The sequence below is a fragment of the Trachymyrmex cornetzi genome, unplaced genomic scaffold, assembly GCF_001594075.2.
Source record: "Trachymyrmex cornetzi isolate Tcor2-1 unplaced genomic scaffold, Tcor1.1 scaffold725, whole genome shotgun sequence".
In the NCBI taxonomy this organism is placed as follows: domain Eukaryota; kingdom Metazoa; phylum Arthropoda; class Insecta; order Hymenoptera; family Formicidae; genus Trachymyrmex; species Trachymyrmex cornetzi.
The window spans coordinates 307,533-316,822 of NW_017300054.1; positions in this window are offsets into that span (position 1 = coordinate 307,533).

Below are 9,290 nucleotides of genomic sequence, written 5' to 3' on the forward strand. Positions count from 1 at the left end.
AAGCAGACAAAAAATCTTATCGCGACGTTTTTATGATTGTAACAGTTAACTCGACGTTACGATCACGATGATATAATAACATTGCTGCAAAAGTGAAAATGGTTTATTTAACATGATGCGAAGCGAAGTGGCCATGTGATGTTTCTATCTTACAGTGTGTGTGTATGAATACATATTTTTTAAATAAAATATCTTATTTGGTGGTATTATATCTGCGCATGTTTTCCCTGGTGGCACAACATGGCTTTTTAAGGCTGTTTAAGAAATATTTTTCTTCATTTTGCTCGCAGTATGTGGGTAGCGAATCACTTCCCTTCCTATGTAGAGTGAAATAAATTGAGTTCGGAGGATTTCAGTTTAAATACGCTTGCCTATGTTGATAGTCGTGTAATCAGTTTCAAGCAAATACTCAGGTCGCATAGGAGCGCACGTGTGCATACAGAATGTAGGGGCAGATAATAAGATGATCTAAAATAATAAAACATCTCGAGGAGTATGTAAGAATAATAAAATATATAGAACAGAATTTTATTTTTTTAGCACAAAGCCGAAAATGGGAATTGGTTAAAAAATTTTTACTATTGCACTGCATCCATTCATCCTTTATCCGCTACTAAACTAATCAATATCTAAACTTTTTCTTGTATTTAGAATAATAAAGTATATAAGGTAATAATATATACGAAGTAATATAATAAAATGAATCCTTTTCTAGAAATTAATTATATTAATAATATGAAACGAACACACACGAACGGATGATATTCTCGCTAAAAGTTTTCCTCAATACTAAAGTTAGATTCTATTCTTGAATATCTCGGAAGAATAAACGTAATTAAATTTACCTCAATTGACCAGTTAGATCTACAATGATCTAAAGTGACCATCGAATTGACTATTCAATACTAACTAAAATAAGTTAGATTTTCATCGCGCACGAAAATATTAGACGATCTCAATCCGTTCGGTATTGTAGATTACGCTGTGAAAAACGGAATTTCGGAAATAAACCCGTAAAATCAAAATAAAATCCATTTCTCTCTCAGCGATTTTTCATTGGCGGTTAGACATCGTTGCAAGTGTGAATAAAAGAGACATGCCTCGCAAGCGCGGTAGACATTTTTCGAGACCCTGTGTTGTCGGTTATTTCATTTTTATCGATCAAGCTTGAGTTCAATTCTGCATTACATGAATATATGCAAAATATTGCACATAAAACGGCTATTAATTTTACGAAATATTCAACCAAAATCCAATGTTACATTAATATAATATCATTTACATAAAATTCATTTATATTGACATATTTTACGTGACAATATTCGATTTAATATCATTTCATATATATTTAAATATTTATAAATGATTTAATATGATTTTTATTTCAATATCGCTAATATCTGTTGTCCGAAATTGCTGCGGTTAATAATCTATGGAATGTCAATATCTACCTTGTAGGAAGTATTCTGTCAGAAATGTATTACATTTCTAGCACATAAGCAAATTTCCGATGAAACCCAATTTTTCAAGTTCGTCTGCCACATCAATCGTTGCAATCTACGTCGATCGTTCCAATTGCAATAGAAATTCAACTGCTTTCGCGAATATTCCTTGCGATAAAAAGCGATCGACTCCTCGCGAAATTTATGTTTGCAAATAAATCCTTCTCCCTAATCTGGTCCTTGCGTGTCATGAAAATGTATAGAATGTTTCATTTCATACATTTACATTTTTCTCTTTTTCTCGTCGCTACTATGTTAAATTCGTATCAAATTATACTTAATTTAAGTTATTTTTAATCGTTCCTATAGGTTTCTACTGTTCAATATGTTGTTAATTTAAGTAAAACAATGGAGCTAAACAAATTAATTAAAGAAAATGTACTAAATTTGACTCCAATTTAGTTAATTATTTACTATATGCATACATTAACGTGGACATTGTTTACTTCGAAACTAATCATAGAAGTGGATTAAATTTATTTTGACGTACGTGGAAGTTAAAAATAACAAAATGTTATTTAACTCAAGGAACTAGGTTACCCTTGCTACCTTGGTATCTTAACAGTGTATATCTCAATTCACATAGCAATACCGTCACGTTCTCTTAGAATATTGTTTCATCCTTTGTCATCACGTATTGCATAATTATTTTTGAGATTCTTTGTTAAACTTCAAGAACTTTGAAATTTAAATGTACAATTGTTATAAATCAGTAAACGAAATAAATATGTCATGGTTCACTCATCTGCGAAAATAAAGATGTGCATATTTCGCATAAGAATTAAGCAAACGCTTGGAAAAAAATGAAATGAGAAGACAGGAAGAGAGAGAAAGAAAGGATATTGTCAAAGAAATATGTAAACTCGCGTGTAACGAATTCCCGCGATGATAGAGCGCGAGGAACCTTGATATTTGAGCCGAGGATTTTTATTTTTTGCTTTTTGATATTCAATGCAACGCAATGCCGATCGAGACGCCGTCGAGCGTTGCGCGTGATATGAAAGCCCCAGATGCTAGATTTCGAATTCAATTGGCAGACCGTTGAGGATCGAGAAAACCCAGTGAAATTATTCTCAACAAAGGCTCGAGGGGGAGTCCTTAGTGTCGTGCGTTTAAACGTAAAATTCTTTCCGTCGATCTCACGAACAGCCGATCCCTCAGAATTCGAAGAAAAATTGAAAAATATGCTCGGAACATACACGAGGTCGAGAAAATCTCATGCTAGGCGAGGTGATAGGCGGGCAAATACCTTTAACCTTTAGAAAATAAACTGCCGTCATACATGCCGGAGAGAAGCTCTAACGCGGAATTGAGAACAATTGCATAATTGGATCGTGTTTTTGAACAAAAAGAATCGATGGATCGTGATTACATATTTGCTGATAAAAGTAATTGTTCCATCTTAAAGTAATATGTATAAATTTGATTCTAGTCAATTTGTTTAATTTAATTTTACTTTAAAAGCGTATTAAAAAACGCGAAAATTAAACTACGTTGTGTGCTTGATGGTCTCTCGATTATTTGGCGGCGCACAAAGAGTTAATACAACGTTTCGGTAAATTTTCAAAGTTCACCGCAGCATCCCTGTGTAACGTGCCACGAGTTGCAGACTAATCGTTCAACATAAAAGAATCCTTTATACGCAGAGCACCGGCCGTTCCCAAAGTTACGAACAAATCGTTTAAGCAGAATTAACGATGAAAAGCGAAACAAGTACCGCACAGTCGATTCAATTCAGCTATGAAAAGGAAGTATTAAAATCTGTCGGATAAAATCTGTCGAATACCAGAGAATATATTTTCTTAGAAGTATGCGGAATATCGAACAAATCGCGAATTGTCGGTGTAAGCTGCTCGTTATAACAAAAGGGGGATATATTTATTCGGTACGAGCACGTTTATAATGTTCGACATTCTAAATCGCAAGTACGTCAAATTAAAACATTTTTGTTACGTTATGTCACGTAGGATCTAACCTTAACGCATCGTCTTGATAATCTACCGTGACGTAACGTCAATTCCAGTATCTAGATATTTGTTCTTAACTGACAAGGATAAATTGAAGAATATTTCTGTAGCACAATTTATTCAATCACGATACGCGTTTCTGAAGAACCTCCCGCGCTATCTGCGCGCTAGTTTTCGGATGATCGAGTGGAGGTCTCGTTTTTCGCGACAATAGAGAACATTAATCGCGAGATTACTTGAACCGTGATATAATCGGTACGTTGTGTAACAAGGATCATCCATGCGACACAATGTTATCGAGAAAATTCTGAGTGCAACATTGACAATGCGCAACACGCGATCCTACAAGTGGTCCCAACGATGCATCGGAATAATGGCGGAGAATCCAATTGTTATACAAAATCGATATGGAGTATAACAATCGCAAGCAACTCGAAGACGATTGTCTGTTCGCCTGCAGGGATTGTAGCGTAGCTGTTCGAGAAAGGTTGCGTTTCGTCCCTGAAGATTCTCCAAGGACTTAACATTGGACAAAGCACTACAACGAGCTGCACATCCAAGCACCAAGTATATTGGCTTAATTTCATCCTCATACCGGAGAGGTTGTCTTCGTCGAGATGCTCGCAGCGATGCTTTGCATAACTCAACTTTTTAATACGTGTATTACTCAGCTTTTTTATTTTTCTTTTTTTAGATTTGTACGACACGACGTGACACTTTTAAAATTACGCGAATTACATTTATCGTTTAAAATCGGTTCATTCTAAGATAAGCCTCTGACATTTGATAATTAAAAATTGAACAATCGAACAACCAGAAGCGAGAAACGTATGATTAATAAGTTTCTTTATATTCGCGATAAGATTGTTCAACATTTCGCAACTTTCGTCGCGAAAATGGTATGCCGACTATTTCTTTCGCCGTCAGACATATATTAATGATGTTATTAATACGTCTGCTTCGAGCGGTCTGTAATGCGATTACGATGAGAATTTAATTTCAAAAGTCACATTATGGATGCTATCTCTTTAAAAATTTCAGAAGGATTTTTCCAGGAAACGCGCACAAGAGAGAAATAGGACCAATTTCGGTACTCGAGTGGTTTTATTGCTGCACGATTTCTACGTCAGAGTCGATGAAGGACAGAGGAGCCCTATCGTTTCTCGTGGGTTCTCTCGGTACTCGATATCCTTTAATCGTGTTATCGCATGCAGTACTATACCACGCGCGGCTTTCACAAAGGACACGTGAGATCTTCTTTTTATATGCCATCAATTTTCCCCACGGCACGCGAGAAGTTCGCGTGTACTCCTGGCAATGGCCTCCGTCATCGCGCGTAGATTGATCCGGAGTTGTTTTCTTCAGAAACAGACGTTGAACGATCATCCCTTCTTCAAGAAAAGCAATCTCGGTGATACGTGGAATTTAGAGAATGCCGTGTAATGCCGCTGCTGTTTCACAGTGCTTTCTCTTCCGTTTTTCCGCTTTTCTCTCTGTCTCCGTCGTCGCATGCTTTACATGAAATTTAATTTTGCGCTCACCGCGCCATTAAATTTAAACTTTTAACAGTGAGACAGTTGCGAATCGGTGTCTCATCAGTTGAGTGGCGGAGAAAAAGAAATTAATAAACTTTTTTGCGAGTTAAGTTTCGATAACTATAGTAAAACTGTTTCTTCCTATTCTTTTTTATTTATTTATGGAACATTTTTAGAAATTTTATTACTTTCAGAGTTTATATGGAAAATTATTCCTGTTCGGGAACTTTCTCACGTGAAGTAGTAAATCGCCGTTTTAATCAAACGGAGAAAAACGGTAGGAAAAAAACGGTTTAATCGGAATCCGTGTCTATGCCTGATTAAAATTATTCTCATTTTCTTGAATTTACCGTGATAGAGTTCCCTTTTCTCGGTCCAGATAGGCTGTATTAAACGTTAGCAATATCTATGGTAATTTGGACTTAAAAGGCGCTCGCGGCGTAGTCTACCGATTGAGGGATATCACCCCGAATTAAAGTAGCAGTATTGGAAAGTATAAAAAGAGATCTCGGCTTGATCGATTCGAGACGGTAGAAGTCGTTCACATCACTGTTTGTGTCGGGGCCTATGAATAAAGAAGGAAGCAGCTTCTCAAGGTTTTCGACGCCGGGTAATTGCTGAAATAATGAAGAACACGAAAACGTACTTTGTTGACTGATACAGACTTTCAAGTCTCAGAATAAAAGATCCAGCTTCTAAGTTGGGCACTACCTATATTTAGAAGGTCTTAGAGGGGATAAGTCTTGATGCAGGATTACCTCTCAACGAGAATTACCACCTACGCTGACTTATTCTTACCAAAGTATCTATATAATTGTTATGCTTATATAAGCTTAGAAAATTGTTTTAACAAAACATGCTAAAAGAAAGAAGATGGACTTAAAGAAGAATCAGGTTTGACTCGTAGCAACTTGATTACTGAACGCTGATCACGCTCGAATAAACGGTTTAATAATATATTTGTGTGTTCTAAAGTTATGTCAGTATTTCCAGTATCCAATCGTTCGACTATTATTTTATTCTGCAGATCTTATAAATGTAAATCTAAGATTAAAGATGAGAATCTTTAACAATAATAAATTAATTTAAATCGCTATATCAATAAATCAAATAAATAAGGAAAGAAGTAATATCTTAAAGTTAGATTTTAACGTATAATAATATTATTAAATGCAAATTTATACATCTTTCAGTTATATAAACTGCGCTTAATGAAGGGACTTGAAACATAATCATGAATTAAAACAGAAATAATAATACTATAATTATAAAAAAGATCCTTAAATGGAGGAGATTTTTAACTCAATCAATTTAAATTGGCATATTTCAAATGCCATGCTGTATTTTACTCGCGATATTAATGGCATGCCTTTAAAGCTTCGTGTAATATAACAGATACTTAAAATATGGCTGCAGTAAATTGCGAACATGCTATAATATTATTCATAAGGCTTCAAATGTTTAAAGCAGTTACTTTACTTTGCGGTAGATTTTCTAATTAACTATATTAATATAATAATCTATAAATGTGTGTCAAATAAATTCTTGAAGTCATTACTTTTCTCAGCACATACGCCCATTTTTCGAATAACAATTCTCAGAGCGTCATTTCCTGGTCAAATGTCAGACACGGAGATAGGTACTTTGCAAACGGAGCGAGCAATCGGAACTCATCGGAAAATTTTGCAAATTCGATCAAGAAGTTGCGAATGACTGCTAGGCGATGTTCCATGATCAAATAAAAGTTCAAGCGCGCAGTGGAGATCGGAAATTTTTACCATTTTTACTTTAACGTCACTTGACAAACTGTGGGCTACAAACGTTTAACCTGGGAATAATCATCTGGGGTATTTTTACATCCCAGGATGTGAATCGTAAAATATTGTTTTGTATGGATATTATCAAACATACTTTCTTTCGTTTTTAATAACTATTAAATCTTTATGTTCAATTCCACATCGAAAATTCACAGTAAAAAAAGCATTATTTATTGTTTAGAAATACTATCACAATAAGTTATTTAATGTACTTATTCCATTTAATATTTGTTTAGTCTTTATTTACTTTTTATTAATAGAAATTTATGTGTGATTAAATCCATATCCATAATATTCTCAAATATTAATAAATCGGAAAATACTCAATAATATGTTGTTAATAATAATAATAATTTTAATTGGAATGTAAAAACAATCCAGGTGATTGCTTACTTAAAAAAGAAATAGGTGATTATTTCCCGGGTTAAAATAATAAAGGAAACAATTCTGTTCATATTTTTCCATTTGGTTCATTTTAAAGGTTTTATGGAGCAAAACAACAAGTTATACTATTTGTACGCGGATAACGAATTGAGAAATTTCTTTTTGCATATAATTACATCTTTGATATATTCACATATAATTATATTTCCGAAATGTCACGGTGCTTTTCAAGCTTAATGGAAGGATCCGATTAGAGTTAATAACCGAAGCTCTCGCGGTAATCGATTTGGCTGGGAATTTATTTGCGAATATAGACGGCGATCACGCGTCGATTTCACCGAATAATCGAAGGTAAACTCGTTATACTACGCTCCGGTTAAAGTTCACGACGCTGTACTGTAGGCGTCTTCAATTAATGCAAAGTTAGGTAATCATTAAGCAGAGTTTAGCTCGCGAGATCAAGTCTCTCGTGTGCAGATAGTAAGTTGAACTGTTTGCATAGCCCGAATAAGCGTTGCTCGTTGAATCCGTCAACATGCACGAACTTATCGTATGTTGCGCATGTACAAAATAAAATATTCATACGGCACGTGGAAGGGCGATGAATAATCGAATTTGAAAATCAACATTCTGATGCAGCAATATGCATGATAGGTGCTCGATTCAATAAAAAAAATAGGCCAACAAAGCTAATAATATAACGCAACATATCTATTACTAGAATAAAAACATGACCAGAAAGAATTCCAGTGTAATGTACATTCGCAAATGTATTTTGTGAAACTGATTTGCGTGTCTCTTTATCGCGACAGGGTTTCTTGGAGTAACCATCGACGTAGTTAATTAACTTTAATCATCACATTTATGAAATCGTTGTTGATTAGCAGTTACGTAGCAAAATTGCGAACCCCATCACGCTTGCATCTTCCGCATCCTCGTTTAATATAGATCTCTCTGTGAGCGACCCTAATTCTGAACAAACTCCCGATTGCGTCGCCATCGCGTAAATGAACTATACATATTGAAGTGATCAAATTGAGTTGGGTGAATTTCGAATCGAAAGGTTCTGAAGCTATTCATATTTTTAAGAAACATTGAATGTTACATGAGGACGAAAAGGATGAAATCATACCAACTTCATTTGAAAAACGAGTATTTAATATAAGAGGCATCTATCTCATTGCAATTCTCTTTCAACATTTGAAAAACTAAAGATTTTTATTCCGATGCAAAAATAAAAAAAAGATTATAATTTATAAGACCTCATATTTTAAATCGGTAACCCAGGATATTTTTACATCTTAGTGGTGAAAAAATGTGAATTGTTAAATGTCATTTTGTGTGTGTGTGTGTGTTGTGTGTGAATATTGTTTAATATTCACACAATATTTTTCCTCCTTTTAACAACTACGAACTCTTTACGAATTTTAAATGTGCCATCAAAATATCGCAATAAAAAAGTGTTATATTAAGTATAATCTTTACTTTTTAGAAATATCATAAAAACAAACTTAATAGAGGAGACCGAGGACAAAAGTAACATTTTGACTGAAGTGTTATAACATTTAAAATATAATATTTACATAACAAAAAATATATATCTTTAAATATAGAATTTATTTAGCTTACAAATTTTTTTTTGGTTTAATTTTTGTATGTATCTAGAAAAAAAGTTATGTTTGTTTAAAGACTATGAGGAATTTTGTTTCCGCCCCAATCCTGTGGACGATTGTAACAGTAGGGAGGGATAATTGTACAACATTTGCCAGAGATACATAACACAACTACGTAAGTCATACTCTTTCTTGCAACTGCACGAGTGGATAACAAGTTTTGCGTTTATAAATCTGGAAATCCAATTCGCGCGCGTAATACGAATGACTACAAATATGGTATATATGCATGTATATATATCAGGGAATGGAAAGTTACTTTTTAAAAGTAACAAGTTACAGTTACTCGTTACCCAGTAGGAAAAGTAACAAGTTACCGTTACTAGTTACCGATTTTTAAAAGTAACTCGTTACAGTTACCGTTACTTGAGAAAGTAACTTTTCGTTATTTTTCCGTTACTTTTTTTTAAAT